General features: G+C 55.7%; 1 protein-coding gene across 1 annotated transcript in view; it reads right to left on the reverse strand.

Moving 5' to 3' along the window:
* Positions 1-10,055, reverse strand: part of ADARB1 (adenosine deaminase RNA specific B1) — a gene marked incomplete at both ends in the record, with an annotated part of 63,552 nt that extends 53,497 nt beyond the window's left edge. The window contains one exon of the mRNA XM_080696207.1: positions 10,009-10,055. The remainder of the gene's footprint in view (positions 1-10,008) is intronic.
* Positions 10,056-21,773: the final 11,718 nt, after the last annotated feature.

A 21,773-nucleotide genomic window follows, 5' to 3' on the forward strand; every position in this document is an offset into this window, starting at 1 on the left:
TCTACCTCTGAGCTACACCTCCAGCCCTAGTTTTTTTGTTTGTTTATTTATTTATTTTGGTGGTACTGGGGTTCCTGGAAACCCTTCTACCTCCAGGCTACACTCCCAGACCTATTTTATACTTTTTAAATTTGGAAACAGGGTCTCTTAAGCCAGTGAGGCTGGCTTCAAATCTGCGCGATCCTCCTGTTTCCACCTCCCAAGCGCGGGGATTACAAGCGTGCGCCACCATGCCTGGCTCCTATTTTATTTTTTTATGTTGAAACCAGGGCTCACTAAGTGGCCCAGGCTGGCCCCGAACCTGCAGTTTTCCTGTATCAGACTCTCATGTATTGAGATTATAGGTATTCATGACTGAGTCTGCCTTCTTTATAGCTTTTATAGATGCTTACGTCATAAAATATAAACACATAAATATAATGTGTAAACTTATGGGAATATACATTCCTGTCAACTTCTGACCCTTCATCTCAACAGTAGAAGAAGCAAGCACACTCCCCTCCCCTCCCTAGTGAGAAGAGAGATTCTGGAATAAAATCCCAAGAACCGGGATGGCTCACTCATATTAAAAACACACAGAACTGGAGTATAATCTATTGTCTTAATGAAAATGCTATCTTTAAGTCCACTGAAAATTTACAGATTAAAAAATGCTCAAGACAAGCGATAGAGTTGATTAATATTTTAACAAACATTACAGGATTTAATCCATTTTTCCTTCAAGAAAGGGTGATTTTTAAGGAAAGTCTTATGTATTTATGACTGTTATGGGACTCATTTTAAGCTATAAGCCACAAACTTAAAAAGAGGAAAAGCGTTAAAGCAGGAATTGGGTTCTTTTCTATAAATTAAGCAATAAGCCAAAGGCCAGGATAATTTTGTAGCCATAGCAAAAACACAAACAAGAAAAAACAAAAAACGAACGGGAGATAACACTGATTATTTGATGACAGTTACTGACAATGTAAACCTTGTGTCAGTGGAAGAAAGCAATCTGAAATTGAACACGTCCATCACATATACTCAGATCACGTGGCACGTCGGGATTCCGATTTTGCTAATACTATCTAAATAAAATAATACCACAACGGGCTTCAAGAATATTCACTGGATTAGTTCTACAACAAGACACTTAGCTTTCTAGGAGATGGCCCACGGTGCGCTGCTCAGGAAACCCTGGAGGCTTTGTGCCACTGAATAGGGTACGAAAGGCGGTGTCGGCACACACGATCTGAGTGTGGCCTTTCAGCAAGCTTTTTTCCCCTAGTGCGATGCAAAGTGGGATAATTAAAGTAAACACAGCAAGGCCCAACACTCATTATTTTAAGTGGGAAATTCCGGCCAGAAGGGTGATCCACTGGATGGGAACGTAAAACCCATGGAAGGCAGACAGCAAAGAGACAGGCAGCTCAGGAGACATGTACGAGTTACCCACACCTGGGAAGAAGAGAGGCTCAGGAGCAGAGAGGACACAGAGAGGTTAGAAGGGGGCTGGCAAACTTCCCACGGGGGCGGGGTCTAGTTCCCTCATCATCAAAGCAAGTGTCAAGGGAAAGCCACACACAGGAGGCACGGCGGCCCTGGCGCGCTGTCCACAGGCAGCCGCAGCAGAGGCAGTGCAGGGAAGGTCGGGCTGGAGGGGCCAAGCCGGACCCTGAGCCCAGTGCCCACCTGGGCAGCAGCTGTGCCGATGCAAATGTGTGCAAATCTGTGCCAACAGGAGTCCCCCCCACCCCCGCTCCTGCAGCCCGCCTGGTTCCTTGGGTCTCACCCCATGCCCCAGAGCAGCTCTGCTCCCAGCATTGGGCCAGGATCGAGGCCCTGCTTGTCCACCTCCGCCAGCCGTGGTGGGTAAGGCTGCTCTGCCTGCTGGTGACCCTGACAGCCCACCCTCGCAGCAGCCAGGAGGTCTCTGTGAACCAGATGCATCCTCCAGCACACACCTCACCACACAGGGCACGTCTAGGTCTCGCCACAGCCCTCCCAAGCTCTCTCCCTGGGCTCCCTCGCTATGCCCCGTCCTGGGGTGAAGGACCCCACGTGACCTGACCCAGCGCTTTTGAATGGTCATCGCCACAAAGCCCTGAGTTCCCAGCACACTACAGCTCAACAAAACCTCAGGGGGCCGTGGAGCCCGGGACTCTGTGAGCACCAGCACGTGTGCCCTGCTGTCTTTGATGTTAGCCTGACGCAAACCAGGCTCATTCCAGCTTAGACAAAAGCTACCTTGTCCCCAAAACTATGTGAGCTCCCTCACTTTGAACCAAGCTGTGAGGGTCCGCCAGTCATGCTGCTGCCCTTGCCCACACCCCTGTTGTAAGGCCCCCAAATTGTGCCCTGGGCCTGTCGGTCTCTTTTGGTCTCTGGACAGCTTCTGCCTACAGTGGCCAGTTCTTTTACAACATCAGATTTTCCCAAGACATTGGGTCCCCACGACGGCTAGATGCCAGGTCTCTAAATTGGGGGTGTCACCGCAGCCTCCCGCCTCCTCCTGCTCAAGCCAGCCACGTGCCACCTGCTCAGAGAAGCTCCTTCGCTGCCCCCCAGCAGGCCCCAGTCCATGCACGGGGCAGGCTATAATCTGGGACTCTCTTCTGCTTATGGCTTATGGCTGCCCTTCCCTGTGGGCTGTGAGCTTGGCAGGCCGGCTCCTCTGTCGCCCCAGCACACACCCCGGCCTGCAGGAGGCTCGGCTGGGAGGACAGGCCAGCTGCACTGAGCTCCTTCACACAGGGGCGAGACCTCACTCGGCACATTCCCTCTGGAAGGACGCCTGCTGTAACCAGATGATACGTCAGAAAAGAAAACTACGTGGTTTAAGAGGAACACCTGTAACGTTAGGAGCTGAAGTCATACAGGACAGACTTAGTAAATGAGAACATGGAACACATAAATCTAGAGTGGAACAAATAATAAAATGAATGATTTTCTTCAAAAAAAAAATAAATAAATCTAGAGTGGCGTGGGGGAGCACGCTTGTAATCCCAGCATTCGGGAGGCTGAGACAGGAGGATTGTGGCACGTGGCCAGCCTCAGCTACTTAGGCCCTCTGCAACTCAGTGAGACCCTGTTTCAAAATAAAGAATAAAAAATAGGGCAGGGGGTGTAGCTTGGTGGTAGAATGCCCCTGGGTGCCATCCCCAGTACCACACACACACACACACACACACACACACACACACACACACACACCTAGAATGGTCTGCCTGTATTTAATTAGTTAACCACGCTCCCACTGACTACACAAAACAAGGCCACGGGATGCTCTCAGCAACGCAATCGTTCAGTGCTCCGGGGCGACGGCGAAGGAACCAACCACGAAGCCAGGCGGCGTCGCGGGACCCTGCCCACAGCCACGCGCGCCTGGAACCCCGGCTCCCAGAGGCGGAGACAGGAGGGCCGCAGGCCCAGGCCAGCCTGGGCAACTTTCGCCTAGCCTGTACGAGGTCCCGGTCCTACCCCAGCACCACACACACAAACACAACAACAAACAGCTTCAGAAGTGTGGCTGAAGCTACTGGAAGCCATGAGAAACTGAAGCGCCCTCATGGGGCGAGAAGGCCGGCGGGGACCTGCCGCCACCCACCGCGGAGAGCGCGGGTGAGGCGGTCCCTCCAGGGCCTCCACCCCGGCTCTGGGGAAGCAGACGCCAGTCCTGCCTGAGAGGGACCTGGTCAGGAGGCAGCCCCTCCAGGAACAGGGGGACCGCTGCCTCCATGAAAGAGCCATGATTTTTTGGTCAATCTTCCAATCACCCTCCACAACGAGTGCTATAGAGACAAATAAATACTGAATGAACAGTGGTGGGGAGGCCGGGGTGGAGTTGGTGAAGGAGCAGGTCCACGGGGGCTGCGAGCCGGTGGCCTCCAAGCTCCTCCTCCTCCTTTAGAACACAAAGGCAGCACCGGGTGCGCTGCTGTGGAGGCCGTGGGCGCTGAGGTGCGGGGCGCGGCTGTCCGCTCCCTCGGCACCGAGTGCATGACTCTCCCGGGCAGGAGGAGGCAGGGCTGGGCTCCCGGCCATAACCGCACCCAGATGCAAAGCCTTCCATGGTGATACGCTTCAGACTCTCGCTCCTGACCGAGGGGCTGGAAGAAAACGACCGAGGCCTTGCTCAAAGATTCAGCTGTAAGGATCACCACCTTTGCTTTCTCAGGAAGTTTCTTTTGTACCTATATCTTCAATTCTTACAAAGAACATATGTTGCTTTTATAAAAAAAAATCAAGTTTGCTGTGAGCTTTTCTCCTACATAAAAGCTGTCCATACAGACTGTCCACCCCTGCGCTATCTGTAACCACCATCGACCAAGGAACCAATGGAGGTCCCTGTGCCGCGGACCTCAGCCGCGGACCTCGGCTCCGGCAGAGCGCCGAGTGGGGGGCCAGCGGCCGTGTGGGATGCCCAGGCAGGTGCTGCGGCTCAGGGCACCTTGACGATAGGCGGGGCTGGGACCTGTCCGCCCTACATGCTGCTGCACAGTGGCCGTGGGCGGGTCCTCGCGAGCCACCACAAGAGGATGACGCTGACAGAGGGCACCAGGTCCCCCAACTCTTTGACCGTTGAGGCATTTTCCCACTCTATTACCACTATTACACATACTATTTTAAATATGTGCACTCAGATGAAATCACACATGTAGAATAACCGCAGTGGACCATCCAAATCGCCCCACCGGCGCCGGGCGTGGTGGCGCACGCTTGTCATTCCCGCACTTGGGAGGCGGAGATAGGAGGATGGAGCAGGTTTGAAGCCAGCCTCGCTGGCTTAAGAGATCCTGTTTCTAAATAAAAATATAAAAAAATAGGTCTGGGAGTGTAGCCCGGAGGTAGAAGGGCTTCCAGGAACCCCAGTGCCACCAAATCGCCCCACTGGCTCCTACGTCCTGTCTAGAGATGCTCTGTTGATGGCGAAGCCAGTGGCCAAGAGGACAAGGGAGGAGAACGTCCCCGAGACAAGAACGCGGGTGTAGATGAGGAAGACGCTCTGGCCCAGCAGGGCGTGCACCCACAGGTGGTGGGACTTAGCTACCTGTAGCAAGGTGGGCTCCCAGCTGGCAGCTCACACACCTCCTGCGTGTCCCTCTGTATTCCTCGCCTTCGACAGTGACTCCGCGGACTACGGAACCTGCCGCTAAAGAGCAGGGCGCTGCCGTCCCGGGCACCTGTGAAGGCCAGGTGTGTCCCAGGGTCGAACATGCCCTCTGCCTGGCTGCTGCCCTCTCATCCTCCCTGGGCCACCTGCCCAGGGAACATGTGAGCCTGTGCTCCCACACATGCCCACCAGCCTGGTCCCCAGCACGGCCGGCAACATCCACCTTTAGAAAGCTGCACAAACCACAAACACCACTCCCAGCCCAGAGCTGATCAGAGCCGGACAAAACCTTCACGAGACGTTGTCGTCAGGGTGCCCGTCCTTCAGAGTGGACCCACGGGAAGTGCGTGCGGAGACTGCCTGCACCAGCTCTATCACGCAGCCTCACTGTGCTCCTGCTTATGTAAAAAGTAGTTTATTTTCTGGAATCAAAGGAAAAGAGACAACCATGTAAACTATTCTCAATATTAGCACTTGTGATTATACAGAGAATCGCCACTGTTGTGATGGGTTCTGGATCCAATTTCCGTAATATTTCACATATGGTTTCACGAATGCACTTGTACAGGCTTGTTGTAGGATCTCACTGTCGCCCCGCATGCACTGCCTGTCTTCGGCGCTGGCTGCAGCTGAGGGGTGCTCCCGTACCGGCAGGGGCTCTGCTTGTGCACGGAGGCCCACCAGCGCACTGCAGTGAAGCATACCCTTGTATCAACACAGAAGGTTCTAGAGGACTGGAGCCTCCTCTCCACAATGGATCTGTTTGCCAGGGGGTCAGCAGCTTTCCATCTTGTATCCTCTCCTGGTGGACATTCCTGGAGAAGCGTACTTCAGTCTCCCCAGAGACTATCTGCACAGCATGACAGCCACAGATCACATAAAGCGCCCGCCTCAGGCCGCCAGTGGGAATGCAGGTGCCTGTTCCAGACCAACCTCAAGCTGAAAGCTGTCCTGCAAATGCCCGGCCTCTGGGGCACAGAGGAACATCAAACAAACACCTGGAGGGCAGATGGATAATGAATACATGGGTGGACAGAGGGCGGAGGGGTGGATGAAACAGTGGGTGGATGGATGGATGGATGGATGGGGCATAAACGGGTGAATGGATGGACAGGTGCATGAATGAGTAGTTGGATGGGTAGATGGATAGATGGTAGACAGATGAATACATGGGTGGGTGAATGGGTAGGTGGGCAGGTTGATGACGAATGGGTAGGTGGGTGAATGTGTGGGTGGTGGATGGACAGGTAGATGGGTGATGGGTGAGTGGGTGGAAGAACAGATGATGGATAGATGGGTGTGTGTGCTGGCAGATGATGAAGGGTGGTTGGCTCGGTGGATGGATGGATGATGGATAATGATGGATGGGTGGGTGGATAGATGGATGGATGGATGGACGGGTTATGAGAGGATGGGTGGGTGGATATGTGGGTAGCTGGGTGGGTAGATGGTGGGTGAGAGAATTAATGTGTGGGCATAGGGTGGATAGCTGGACGGATGTACAGTTGGAGGTCATGGATGGATGGCTGGTAGATGATGGATGGGTGGATGATAGATACACAGATGGATGGATGGGAGGGGTGGGTAGATGGTGGATGGGTGAAGGATTGTTAGGTGGGTGTAAGGATGGGCGGATGGGCATGGCTAGGTGGGTGGATGCCACCTTGCCCTACACCTCCAGGGCTCACCGCGCTCTGATCCTCACAGGGAGGTGCTCCCACTGCAAGGTGAGAGCCACAGCTAAGACCAGGGAGGACCAGCGTGACAGCTGCCTGCTCCCTCAGGTGCCCCTCACTCAGTGAACAGAAGATGCTCAAGTCCAGGGCTGTCCTCCAGCAGTGCTCAGAGGGTGCATGCCCCTACAGGTCTGGATCTCCATTTCCACAAAGGTCCCAACCTCGTTCACCTCTCCACCCTGGAATCAGGGTAGGGACACCTGGTCTAGACCAAAGCACGGCTCAGAGTGCTGCCCGGGTGACGTGTGCAGAGGGTCAGGCATACAGTAAGGGTGTTATCACACTGGGGGTGAAGCAAACACTGGACCAAGTCCTTAAGCTGGAAACGCGGGCCTCACGCCTGCAAAGTGGCAGGGGAGCTGGGTGGGGGAGGGCCGCTGTGCTTCCCCGCCCCACCAGCCACCCAGCGGGCAGCAGAGCTGGGAGGGGCTGGCGGCTGCAGGGCCCCTGGCAGACTTGATCGAGTTTCCCACCGCAGTCTACCCACTGCAGGCCGCCCTTGGGTCTGGGGCCGGCAGCCTGTCTGCGGGGTGGAGGTCCTGGTCGATGCATGAGGTGTACACGGCTGGCCTTTGGCTGTGTCTTCTGATGACTAGGCTGTTCCCCTGGCCTCATGGTCCAACTGGCGACCTGCCCTCGGGGTGCTGCCGCCTGGGAACCCAGGACTAGGGAGCTTCACGCCACTGGACTGCCGCAGCCAACAGAAACAAGCACCTCCCAGCCTGTCTCAACAAAGAATTCAACCCTAGGTGGCACACGCACACTTGCATGTGGGCGCCAGCCTTAGAAGAAACAGAACTCAATGGGCATGACCCACAGCGCCCTACGGTTATGCTAAGTCAAAGGCCACACTTGCCGGGCGTGGTGGGCACGCTTGTCATCCCCGCGCTTGGGAGGCTGAGACAGGAGGATCGCACAGGCTCGAAGCCAGCCTCAGCTACTTAGTGAGGCTCTCAGCAACTTAGTGAGACCCTGTTTCCAAATAAAGTATAAAATAGGTCTGGGAGCGTGGCCCGGAGGTAGAAAGCCCCTGGGTTCCACCCCCAGTACCACGCACAGAAAAAAAGATGACACTTCACATCTTACAAAGCGTTGCCAGTCTGGGATAAAGTGGGATGGGCTGTCTTAACAACCCAAGAACCCAAGGGCATCTCCACTCACTCCAAGACAGCGCGCAGTATGGGCGGTCAAGCGCGCCAGCTGCACACACTGCCTGTGCCCAAGACGCTCGCAATGAGTTTCTTTGCTCCCTACGCAGCCTCACTGCCAAGCCCAGCAGCTCTGGATTCCCGGACACAAGACGCTCGCTCGTCCAAGCGCAGCCCATACGGAGGTGCTTCTGCCCCAGAGAGGGGTGCAGAGCTGCCCCAGGTGGCTGTGGGTGCAGGCTGCGGAGGGGTATGGTCCAGGAGAGAGGCAGCCGTGCTCCTGCTCCGCCCACCGGGCCCACGGGAGGCGGGCAGGCCTCGGGCCAGCCTGAGCACTGGCCTTTCCCTTCCCACAACCCAGCTTCACACCATCCTGCTTTTTAACACTCGGCCGACCGAGCAAAGCCAGGTGGGCCCTAGGGTGCCCTGGAGAGCCAAGTGAACGCAGGGCAGCTCTCCGAGGCCCCCTCCGGCCTGTGATAGCAATGGGAGGGTGCCGGGCACCGTCAGCAACGCGCCCCTGCCTGGACACACCCCACAGCGTCCCCACCCAGCACCTGGGCGACTCGCCTTTGCTATAGTTTGCAAATGCTACTAAGACTGCGGACTGAAATCAACTTCTTCCTCCTCTTCTTAAGAAGATACACTGAAACACCACAGTGCACTTTATTTCCTGGAGGTGTGGCCGCCACCACGCAGGGTACCCAGGGAGCACGGAGCACGGACTGTCACCCCCGCAAGGTACCCAGGGAGCATGGAGCATGGAGCACAGACCGTCACCCCCCGCAGGGTACCCAGGGAGCACGGAGCCCGGACCGTCACCCTCGCAGGGTACCCAGGGAGCACGGAGCCCGGACCGTCACCCTCGCAGGGTACCCAGGGAGCACGGAGCATGGAGCACGGACCGTCACCCCTGCAGGGTACCCAGGGAGCATGGAGTATGGACCGTCTCCCCCACAGGGCACCCAGGGAGCATGGAGCCCGGACCGTCCCCCCTGCAGGGTACCCAGGGAGCACGGAGCACGGACCGTCACCCCCGCAGGGTACCCAGGGAGCCCAGAGCCCGGACCATCACCCCTGCAGGGTACCCAGGGAGCCCGGAGCATGGAGCACGGACTGTCACCCCTGCAGGGTACCCAAGGAGCCCGGAGCATGGAGCACGGACCGTCACCCCTGCAGGGCGCCCAGGGAGCCCGAGCACAGACTGTCCCCCCCACCGCAGGCTACCCAGGGAGCATGGAGCACGGACCATCACCCCTGCAGGGTACCCAGGGAGCACGGAGCACGGACCATCACCCCTGCAGGGTACCCAGGGAGCACGGAGCACGGACCGTCCCCCCTGCAGGGTACCCAGGGAGCACGGAGCATGGACCGTCCCCCCTGCAGGGTACCCAGGGAACACGGAGCACGGACTGTCACCCCTGCAGGGTACCCAGGGAGCCTGGAGCACAGCCCTGTGGGTGCTGGTGCTCGGTGGCCCCAGGAGGTGGGCAGAGGCAGAAAACCACCGGCTGCACACCTCCTTCCACCAGGACGCTCTTTTAATTATTTCAGATACACGAACAAAACAGCTGTGCTCAGCTTTCATATAGCGCGTCACCTCCAAAGGCCGGTCGTTTGAGATCTTTACACTTACAGGCAACTTTTGAATCTGATTTGGAGGAAAAAAATTCTCCATGTCCTCGGTGTTAAGCTGAACCACGTACTGGAATTGGCCTGGGGTGCTGAGGAGGAGGGCTGTGCCCGGCGTCCTGCAGCACTGGCTACAGCCTTGCTTCCCACAGCAAGAGCGGATTCCGAGTGGGAAGGCATTCAGGAAGGCTGGCCCAGAAGACTCGGCATCCGAAAGCCCCTGCTCTAGGACCCAAACCTCCTGCACGCCACGCTGCCAACTTCTAGGCAAACTTCAGCCTCTGGGCAGAGTGGGCAGTCTCAACCTCCCTCTGGACCTGCCCTCCTAGCATCGCACAAGCAGGGACAGCAGGGAAGGGGGAAGGGGCGGCCGCCCAGTCCCCACCCGAGACGACCACACCGCTCACCTTTCCTCTCAGAGCGCTTCCTGCGCCTCCGCTTATACCGGCGCCCCACGGGGCTGCGGAGGGCCTCGGAGCTCAAAGTTCCCGAGCCCAGAGACGCCATGGGGTCAAGCGGCCGCCCTCCTGGCCGGCCCAGGCGCACTCAGCATCCCTCAGCCGCCGGCATTAACACAGGATCCTTCAGCACGCCAGCCTCCCCCGCAGCGGACCCGGCGGCCGACCTCAGCCTCACTCCTCAAACCGCAGAATTAGGCAGAATTAGGTTGGACGGGGCCCAAACGCCACAATGACTTCCTAGCACACACCCGGGAGTGACATGTGACAGCTAACTCTCTGATGCGGGCACAGAGCCCCAGGAGTAGAGGAGCAGAGCCTGCGGGCTTGGGGAGGAGGACCTCCCACAGCACCCGCCCCAGCAGCAGAGAGAGAGAGAGAGAGAGAGAGAGAGAGAGAGAGAGAGAGAGAGAGAGAGAGAGATGGGAGGGAGGGAGGGTGGGGACAGCTCCGCTCCAAAAGCAACACTGCAAAAAGCAGGCTTCTGCTGGGCACCGGCCGGCAGAACACCCAGCGCCTGCACGCAGGGCGGGCCGAGGGACAGGCAGAAACTGCCACGGTCCAACGCGCCCTCCCGGCCTCCGCTCAGTGCAGGTGTCCGGACTAGCCGGCCCTGCGGGGGGAGTACCGAGCGCGCCCAGCAGACACCTGCTCACGCTAAGTACCCAGGCACCGGGAAGCGTTGCCTCTACCCGCTCCCATGCTGGGCACTGACACACAGCCGGCCGCTGGCCTGTAGGGCGCAGGCTCACACAATGCACACGCGCGCACACACAGGCACACGCACACCACATACGCACACAGACGACAGAGAGGGCGCACACAGGCACGCACACAAATGCAGTCACGTGCATGTATATGTATAAATCATGCACCCACACCACGCATATGCACACGCACCATACACACGCACCACAATATGCACACAAGCATCACACACACAGAAGACCACAGAGGGCGAACACAGGCACACACATACAAATGTGGTCACGTGCATGTACACAGACAAATCATGCACCCACACCACACATATGCACACGCACCACACACACAGACTACCACAAAAGCGCACACTTAGAGGCACAAGCATATGCACACAAGTCATGCACGCACACCACACATATGCACACAGGTGACCACAGAGGCGCACGCAGGCGCACTTGGGCACCTCTGTCACTCAGCACCACAGCCGCAGCCGCCACAGCACGGCTTGGCCTGGGCCTCCCGGTGTGGACGCGTCCCCATATCTCAGGCCCCGGAACACAGCACCTGTGTGGAGGTGCCCGCAGCAGGCTGTCGGGAGTGAGTCAAGGGAAGAAACACGCAGGTAAAACCTAACTAGCGAGTCACATTCCACACCAGGAGTTGCTAACGTGTGCCCAGGGCCAGAGCGCCAGGGCCCGCCCCACGCGGCTTGATGTGCGTGAGCGCACGCGGGTGCTGAGAGCAGTGTGTCTATTGTGATTTTTCCTTCCCAGCTCTGACCGCAGTCCAGGCAAGCACGACCCTGGAGCCTCGCCTGGGCGACCGTGGGTGCCGGTGCCATGACCTAACTGCAGTTTTTCTCTTTTTGTGGCGCTCGGGATTGAACCCAGGGCCTCGCGCAAGGCAGGCAAGTACTCTGCCACTGAGCTACACCTCCAACCCTCCACATTTTCAAAGTGTAAAACTGAAAAATTCAGCTTCACCTAAGTAATTTTGATTTAAACACTGATATTAACTGTTATTCATATTTTGTAACTGTTAGTATTTTAATAATTTTCTGAAATATAAAAAACTATCATGATTATTTACTTTGGCATTTATTTAGGTACAAAACTTTTTATTAAAATACATGTAAATTTTGTATATGTTCAAATCAATTACATATTTTATTTTTTAGTCCTGTAGGTCAGGGGTTGGCAAATTTTTTTCTGTAAAGGGCCAGGTGATATGTATTTTAGATTTCATGGCCATATGTCTCTGCTGCATATTTTGTCTGTTTTTATTTATAATAAGTCCTCACACACCTGTAATCCCAGTACTTGGTAGGCTGAGGCAGGAGGATTGCAGGTGTGCAGTCAGCCTCAGCTACTTAGTGAGGCTCTTTGCAATTTAGACCCTGTTTCAAAAAAAAAAAAAAAAAGAGCTGAGGGTGTAGCTCGGAAGTAGAATGTTCCTGGGTTCTATCCCCAGTACCAATAATAATAACAATAATAACAATAGTTATAATAATATTAAATCCTTAGGACACCAAGCTCTCAGCCGGGTGTGGTGGCACATGCCTGTGATCCCAGCTACTCGGGAAGTTGTGGCAGGACTATCATATACTCAAAGTCAACCCAGGCAACTTGGTGAGACCGTCTCTCAAAAAAAAAAAAAACTAAAAAGGGATTTGCTTTGGTTGTTTTCTGTCTGGTTGATTGTTACTGGGGATCAAACCCAAGGGTATTCTACCTCTGAGCTATACCCTCAGCTCTTTTTTTGTTTTGAAACAGGGTCTTGTAAGCCGGGCGTGGTGGCACGTTCTTAATCCCAGTACTTGGGAGGCTGAGGCAGGAGGGCCTGGGTTCATGGCCTTCCTCAGCTACTTAGTAAGGTCCTCTGCAACTTAGTGAGACCTTGTGTTAAAGAATAAAAAAAATAGGGCTGGGGTGTAGCTCGGAGATGAAGCCCCCGGGAAGGGGGCCTGGAATCCAGGAGCAGGAAGGGTGGAGGAGACACGGGTGGGACTCGCCTGCAGAGGGGACGCAAGGAACCAGCTTCGCCGTGGCCAGGAGAGAGCAAGCGCCCGGCAGGTGCACGCAGGCGGCGGAGAGTGGCCTGGAGCGGCGAGAGTCACCGTCCCCGCCACCGTCAGTCACCGCACAGACATGACTCGTGAGGACTCTGGGCCTCAGCAAAGGGGGCTGGAAGCGGCTCCACGGGGGCATGGGGGCCACCGTTTGTCTCCTGACCATCCGGAGTGCCACTCAAGCTGCGGCCTTTGAGAGTGGAGTGGTGCGGCCAACACACAGCTGTACACAGGCCAAGCTCACAGCAGGGCTCTAACAGCAGGGTCCAGAGCCCCCTCCACCCCATGTGAGCCAGCACCTTGCCCAAGTCCTCTCTCTCCGGGTTCCTCCTCCTGCAGATCACACAGGAGTCCACCGGCATGCCCTGGTCTCGCTGGGAGGACTCAGGAGGACGTGCTGGGGCCAGCAGGTGTGCACGGCCTCCGCCGGCCCTGCACAGACCCAGCAGCTTCGGGGAGCACACGTGACTGCGTGCCAGAGCTGCCAGACTGAGGCAGCCAACCCAGCCCAGGCCCCACCTGCTAGAACCCGGCCCACCAAAGCCAAACACGATCGCGCCCACCTTGTTTCCTGGACATACTACGATTTCCTATTATACTAAGTCAGAATAGCACACGCATGCCTCTTGGCGTTTCTATTTCTTTACCAGAGCGCCGCGAGCCGAGCAGAGGAGTGCACTGCTCCGTCGACCCCCGCCACTCACTTGGCGCCATGCAGGGCGCAGCCTCATCTCTTGGGCCCAAACCAAATATCCGAATTCTCTCAGGAAAGTCCACTGAAAGCCAGCAGTGGTACGGACCCAGCTGCCTAGAAAAGGCAGACGCGACTCCAGCCTTGGTTCCATCCGGCCAGGCTCTTGTCCAACCGTGACACCCAGGGGTGCTGGGCACTCCACTGCCAAACCCTTGAGACCCTAAGCTCCCCATGGTGACGCTCCCCATGCCTCCATCCTGCAGGGCCCTGTGCTGGCCTGGGCCAGGCTCGGGACAGACCCCTCACCTGCGCAGGGCAGAAGTCACCCTGTACCCCCAGATCCCTGACTCCGAGGGAACACGTGGGTAGATGTGAGCCAGACTCCTGACTTCTGGTGCACGGGGGCGGCTCAGGCACCAGCCACCCTGCTCTATCCGCTGTGGAGGAGCAGGAGGGTAGGAGGGGCGGGCACGGCTTTATCCTACCTGGCGGGAGCAGCTCGGCGGGCACGGCGGGCATGGGAAAGCTTGACCGAGACCCACTAGGCAGGCCGGCGCCCCGGCTGCTGTGGCCAACACGGCTCCAGGGGCCAGGCACGGCTCGATGTGTACCTCACCCAAGTCTCACTAAAACTAGCACTCACTCCACTCCACTTAGAACCGGGTAGTGCAGGCTAAGATGTTTTGCCTTTTAACTTAACAACTGCCTATTGAAATACTAAGCTAAGGCAGTAAAAAAGCATGCTTCTCGTAAGTCAGAAGAGCGTATCAACTGCACTCTCTAGTTCCGTTAACAGGAAGCCCTTCACAGCACAATGTATTAGGGTTAAATTGATAAAGTATCTGATCAAAACAATGTGCAGGTCTGATCACTCGCTGAATTAAACCCGCAGCACCAGCAAGGGCGGGGTGGAGCTCAGTGACAGAGCGCCTGCCTAGCGCGAGGGCTCGCTTCCACCCCAGACCAGAGGAACAACAGCTGTGTCTCCTTCCTGGTGCCTCGGGGCCTTTCCAGGTTACCAAGGCCAGCAAACCGGCAGCCCTCTGAAGGAACAGCCGGGCTCCCAGGATGCACTAGACACCACCAGCGGCCGCCTCGTCTTCCAAGTGGGCCTACAGCTCCACCTGCCGTCCAGAAGAGGCTGCTCAAGACCCAGCCCAGCGTGGCCGGGCCGCCCAACTGGGCCTGGTGCCTGCACCTCCAGCGGCTCTCGGAGCTGCCCACCCCGGGCGCTTGGTCTCAGTGCTGTTACAGACGGACAGAGGTGCAGGCCTCGCCATCAGACAAGGCCACGCCGTGGCCAGGACCAACAGGACACCCACAGGCACGGGTGCAGGCGTGGGCGGGCCAGGCTCGGGTGGAGGGAGCCCCCTCACATTTGCTAGAACACGTCAAACTGCGTGCTTTGAAGTTCAGCTTTATGATACGTAAACAATAACCCAGTGGCTAATTGTGCACACTTGGAAGCTTAACGCCACCACACACAAAAACTGGGACTCCAACCACTTTAGAACGTTTTTAAACTTGAGGCTGTTTAAATTGGGCTTCGCTCAGCATATTTTTAAATTGTTTAAACAAAGCCGGGTGTGCCGGCGCGTGCCTGAGATCTCAGTACTTGAGAAGCTGATACAGGAGAACTGTAGGTTCCAGGCCAACGTGCAATAACTTAGTGAGATGCTGCTTCAAAATAAAGCTGGGCATGGTGGCAAACTTGTCACCCCAGCATTCGGGAGGCTGAGACAGGAAGATCGCGCTTCGCAGACAGCCTCAGTACTTAGTAAGGCCCTCTGCAACTCAGTGAGACCCTGTTTCAAAATAAAGAGTTAAAACTGGGCTGGGGGTGCAGCTCAGAGGTACAATGCCTCTGGGTCCCATCACCAGTACTACAAATAAATAAAATAAAAGAGCTGGAGGTGTAGGTTGGTGATAAGATGTTCCTGGGTTCAATCCCCAGCACTACACATACAAAAAATAATAATTTAAATTTAAATTAAATTTAATTTAATGATCCCAGATCACTAACCTCATGGTCCTACCTACCAGTTTCCCTGACTGGCAGACATGGCCAGGGCTGCGACCCCGACCCTGGCACCCGGGCACAGCAGCTTCCGTGCACCAGCCAGGGTGGGCCAGCCCCAGACGCCTTCCCCACAAGGGCCTGTCATGCTGTGCACAGAGCACGGTCTGCAGTGGCCCTGGGTGCTCTGCTCCCAGGCAGGGTCCAGCTGTTCATCCACCTCTGAACCCCAGGCTGCAGTCAGCCAAGGGCTAACGGACATCTTCTGGGTAAAAGACAAAGTGGGTGTAGGTGCAGCGCAGTTCTTTCTAGAACTGCGATTCCTGGAGCGACACTGGCCCAAACCCCACACCCACCTGACACATAGGAATTCTATTTCCTTGTGCCATTTCCCAGTACCTTTTCCAAATCATCATCCAGTCTATTCACCTGGAGGGGAAAGAGGGGTAAGGCCCCACACATGTGCACGGGGGCCCTGCCCATTTACGCAGATCACGCCTGGAGACCAGGGAGCCCGGCCAGGCATCAGGGCCAGGGGTGGGCGGCAGAGCTGCAAGGGGCTGTTACAGTTAGACACAGAATGTCTGCTGGAGAGCTCATGTGCTGCTCAGGGCTGATGTGAGTAAGTCACGGGGAATGCAATCTCATCAGTGCAGGGGTCCACTGCGATGGGCTTACTGGGTGGGAACCCAGGACGTGGGGCTGCCTGGAGAAGGTGTGTCCTGGAGGTGGTCTTAAGGACCGAGCTCCTGTCTTTGAATCCCTTGCTTCACACCCTGAGCCCCGCAGACCTGGCCTGGCATGAACTAAACGCAAAGTCTCTAAAAATGATGAGCAAACAGCTGCGCCTTCATGGAAGTTGTGCTGCCAGGCAGGCCCGCCAGCACGGCAGTGATGCTGTCTCGGCTGGGTGCGGGCTGGGGAGGGTCGTCAGGATCCTCGGGGCAGAATTGGCATCACCAAGCCTGTCCCTGAGGGCCCTCCAGGGTGTGTCCAGCGGCCACCCTCGAGGCCTCACCCCGGCCCGAGATGGTGCTGAGCCGCCCGCCTGGCACACCGATCCCTCCTTCCAATGGCCTGACAAGCCCTGAGTGCATGATGGCTCCTCAGCCCCAGAGGCCTCCCCTGCCCTGGCCTCCCTCTCCCCGGGGCCTCCGCAGCCTCTTGTGTGCCAGTCCCTCGGCTTTCATCTCAGCTTCCTGCTCAAGGTCACTCAGTGTGGAAGACCTGTTCCCTGTGCCTGTGACGGCTGAGGCTCCCCCAGGCAAGGCTTGACCAGAAAGCTGGTCAGCTCTGCGGCTGGGAAGCCGCTGCAGAGAGCAGGGCTCTGCGTGCAGTTTAAACACAGCTGCTGCCAGGGTGCTTGGGGTCTGGGAGCCCAGCCCACCACACCGCCTCCTCCACTGTCCAGTTCCAGAGTCAGCGGAGGCCCCAGTGCGACTCCCCGAGCACAAGGGCATGTTCCCATGAAGGTCTGCGGGGCCTCCCCTGCCCTACCTGCTTCACAACGCCTCCCGCGGGCGGACCTTCCCTGCCCTCGGGACCTGGGACCCACCACCTGGCCAGGGAGGTCCAGCACCTGGACCCTGCTGCAGAGGCACCGCTATCGGGTTTGGCACACACGGCCCTCACTGTGGACCCTGAAGGGACAGTGACCATCTTCTGGTCTTCGTGCTGGGCCCTGCCCCCACGGGTCTCGCCCATCAGAGTGATGAGTAAGAACTCGTCCATGTGCTGCTGGCCCCGGGGGTCCAGCTGCTGAGAAGAACCTGTGCACAGCCTTTGCTCTGACTCTACCATACTGCCGGTCCTTATGGACCTGTGGGAGTCTCCCGGTATCACGGTACACATGTCTGGTACATACCCTGTTTCAGGCACAAACACCTGTCAGGCACACACCTGTGCTGTACACACACAAAACCATGTCAGGTATGTATACTTCTTTTAGGTACACACCTGTATCAGGCACACATACCTGTCAGATACATACCTGTTCAGGTACACACACCTGTGTCACACATATACAGCTATCAGGTAAAAACTTGTGTCATGTATGCACATCTCTGCCAGGTGTACACACACTTCAGGTACATACATCTGTGTCATGCACATAAAACCCAGTGTTAACTCTACATCCATGACAGGCACACACACCTGTCAGTGAGACCCCAGGCAGGCACACCCGGACACAAGCACACTCTGTCAGGCACACCCGCCAGGTACAGGTAAGGTGGGTAAACCTCTGCAGTCTGCGGGGAGCAGCCCGCCGGTGGTGCACGCCTGGTGTGCTCCTGGCCGGTGCAGGGGGTGGCCTGTGAACAAATGGGGCCAAGGTCAAGGGTTCCACAGATGTGGCGGAGGTCCCCAGTCGGCTGACGGGGTTCATGGGAAGCCAGCTGTCCTGGGTGGGCCTGACCTGCTCAGGTGAGCACTTGAGGATGGGTGTGTTGGAAGGTGCCAAGACATCCTGCTGCCTCGGCATCTATGTGTTGAGACCCCACTCCACATAGTTAATTCTGCAAAAAGCCCCGAGAAGGAGATGTCGTCTCTGGCCAAAGTACCCCCCACTTTTAGATACCCTTCACTATTATTCCTTTTAACTTTCTACACGAATTGCTCCAGTGATGTGAAATTAGAACTATAAAAAGAAACTGAGTCTGTGGAAATAAATTCTCTAATAATTTGTCTAAACGTCCTTGGCTTTGCTCAATAGTAATGAAAAAACTGGCCAGAACTCAGATGCTGTGATAAGCATTCCAGCTGCAGCAATCACAAAGGGTCTCCGACCCTCACTCCTATCACTAGGTTAAGCTATTAACTCCGGTAACCGGTAGCTCAGTTTAAGGAAACTTTGCTTACCCTTGAGATCCTGCCTAGAGACAGAGAAGATAAAATTTTGTGTGTGACTTCGAAGCAATTTAGTTGATGAACAACTTAGTTGCCCAAATACAATAGAGCCAAGGAAAAAGATTGTTGACTTTTACGCCCAGTGTAAATATTCCTGAAGAAAAAAGGCATTTTTGCATGAAGAAGAGCTTATCATAAGAAAGTCCCAACTGGGAAAGAAAGGAATTAGAAGGTTAAGAGCAGGTTGCAGAGGGCTTGTGACAGGGAAATGGATTATTAAAGATGGTTAGACTTTTAATAGGCTCGTTGTCTAAAGAAGAGTGTTCAGCAGTTAAGGAAATACATCTGACAGTTAAAACCAAGAACTTTGTGGTGTTGTTTGTGGTATTTTGTCTACCAAACTGTGTTGTGAGTTTGCTTAAGCTTTCAGATTTAGAAGGTAAAATGCCAACACCTGGAGAAACTCTATCACATCCACCTGAATCACCACATCTCCCCACACTTGCTATATGGAACTGAGCACAAAAGATGGAAGGTTCCAGGAAAGTTAAAGAAGATTCCCCAAGAAGCCTCCAAGCCTTGGGTGTGCCCGTTTTCTTCTGAAAGATTGCCCTTTGGAACTGCTTGACTGCAAGATCTGGGAGAGAGCCGGAGTTAATCCCTTGAAAGCCAAAAGCCAGCTGAAAACCGGACTAGTTTTTTTACCTCTGTTTACGTGTCATTCACTATTGTTTCACAGTGATTACATTCACTTCCTTTCCTCTTACTATTAACTTTACTGGTGAAGGGTATAAATTTCTTGGGGTTTTTGTAATAAAGTGTCATTGGCTCAAGAAGCCTTTGTCCATCTCAGGTTCTTTCCAAAGCGTCGTACCTAAAAACTTAGGGAATTCATAGAGGGAAAGGAATCGCTGCAGATAGGTTTCTGCAGAACTCCACCTGCCTTTTGCCCCATCTTTCTGAGGATTTGACCGGGAGCTGACAATAACGACCCAACTGAGATTAGTCGGCAACAGGAAGGCAGTCGGCCAGACCCCGCGGCCGCACAGCAGCAGTCTCCTGGGGCTCCTCCATGCCTTGGACAGTGGCCACAGGACCGGTGAGCCTAGGGCTTGGGCTCCCCATGCCACAGCCGAGGAAGCTGGCATGGCACCTCCCCCGCGTGCTAATAACCGCAGGTGGCACCGGGACAGCAGCCGGCACACTGGAGGCTCCACTGCACAGGGCGGAGGACGCCAGAGCCCGCCACCGGCAGGCCGGGCCTCCGTATTCCCTCTGCTGCCTGGTTTCTGGCGCCGCACACGGCAGACGCTTCTTTCCCATCTTTCCCAGCCCCAATTTGTAGGCTACACTTCCAAACAGAGAACGAACTTTGCTTAGACGCCGCCTCTCCCTCCTGACCCTCAGGATCCAGGGCGCTGAAGCCCTCTTGCTGGACGTTCTTCCTGACACTGTAGCTCACTGCATGAGTCCCGTAAGGATCTCCCCTCCCCGTGAGCAAGATAAAATGGACAGTGACGGAGTCAAGCCCACACCTGGAGAGTCAGACCAGGAGGAGAGGCTTCTCCCTGCTGGTCACGGGAGCTTCCGCCATGGTGCCACGGCCTCCCAGCCCTGCGGGAAGCTCCTGCTGGGCCATTCGAGGGCCTCGAAACGAAGTCCCCAGGCTCTGGCCGAGGGCGAGCTGGGGTGGCTGTCCCCTGGGCTTGGCGCCAGGTCCCGGCAGAGCAGCGGGTGAAAGCTGTCTTAGCACACACTGGAGGCTCCCGGACACGCTGTGCTCGCTTCCGCGAGGCTAGAGACAGAAACAGTGGCCGACCCCAGCCGCGGCCTGCATCGGCACAGGCGTAGGGCTGCCGCGTCCGGCTGGCGGCCAACGGGCTCCAGTTCTCCTGCTGTGCGCTCAACGCAGCTGCTCCGCACCCCAGGCTGACGGGGCTCCTCCCGCCGGCAAGGGCGCAGCCAGCTCTGCGGCCACCCGGCCTCCTGTTACTCAGGCAGACACCATTCATCCTCCTGGACCTCCAGGCCCTGCGGCCGGGGGTGCGGTCCCCACAACAAAGCCCCCCTGCAAGCCCAGGTGCTGGAGCCATGCTTCTGACTGGCTGGCACACGGCGGGCATGCCCCGTGTGCAGCTCAGAGAACTCAGCGGACACTTAGTGTGTGCCGATTCATACCAGAGGCTGTTTTATAGCTTATTAGTGCACTCTGATATACATCAGAGTGAGATTCAAAGGCAGACCCGCGAACGTGCCCGCAGCCATCCCGGCTTTCCCGCATGGAGCGCGGTCGGGAGGGGCCAGTGATACCTTCATATGTGGACATTTCACTTTTGGAACTGTTTATTTCCTCCTTTTTGTCAAATCCTCCCTTCCCCCTCTCCCAACCTCCTTCCACTCTTCTTCTGGTCTCCCTCCTTGTTCATCCCGAGTCTCTGCCCCTCTTTTCTCTCTGACTTCCACAAGACCCTGGACTTCCCGCCCTGGCCCATCTCACTTAGCATCTCCAGTCCCATCCATTCCTTGCAAATGACATCATTTTGTTCCTCTTTTTGGCTGAGTAAAATGCCACGGTATACACATACCACGCCCTCTTCATCCATTCCTGTGTTGACACCCAGGTTGGCTCCATAATTTGACTCTTTGTGAGTTGGGCTGCTATAAACACGGATATGCAAATATCACGACAGTATTGTAACTCAAGTTTCTTCTTCTTGTGGTACTGGGGATTGAACCAGGGGTATTCTATCGCCAAGCTTCGCCCCCAGCCCTTTGTATATTTTGCTTTTGAAACAGGGTTTTGTTAGGTTGTTGAGTCCCTCTACATTGCTGAGGCTGTCCTTGAACCTGCAATCCGCCTGTTTCAGCCTCCCAAATACTGGGATTACATGCATGTGCCACCACACCTGGCCCTGCCTTCAATTCCTTTGGACATATAGAGAGGGGTGGCCGCTGGGTCATGTGGTGGCTCCACTCAGTCTCTTGAGGACTCTCCATGCACGTCTGTAGAGTGGCATTACTCACTGGCAACCTCAACGGGGTACAAGAGTTTGTATTTCCCCACATCCTCACCGGCATTTGTTACTGTTCAAATTCTTGATGGTTGCCATCTAACTAGAATCAGATGGAAGCTCGGTGTAGATCTAGTTTGCGTTTCCCTGATTAGTCTGGTGTTGGCCATTTGCATTTATTCTTTTTAAAAGGACCCGCTTAGTTCAAATGCCCATTTTAACTAGTTTGTTCTTGGTGCTATTTTTTTAGTTCTTTATATATTCTCGGTGCTAGACTTCTGGAGTACCTGCCTGACAAAGATGCTCTCCCATCCTGCAGGCTCTCTCTTCAGACTCCTGACTGCATTTCTTGTTGCGAGTCTTTG

Source organism: Muscardinus avellanarius, assembly GCF_963383645.1.
Source record: "Muscardinus avellanarius genome assembly, chromosome: 5".
Classification (NCBI taxonomy): domain Eukaryota; kingdom Metazoa; phylum Chordata; class Mammalia; order Rodentia; family Gliridae; genus Muscardinus; species Muscardinus avellanarius.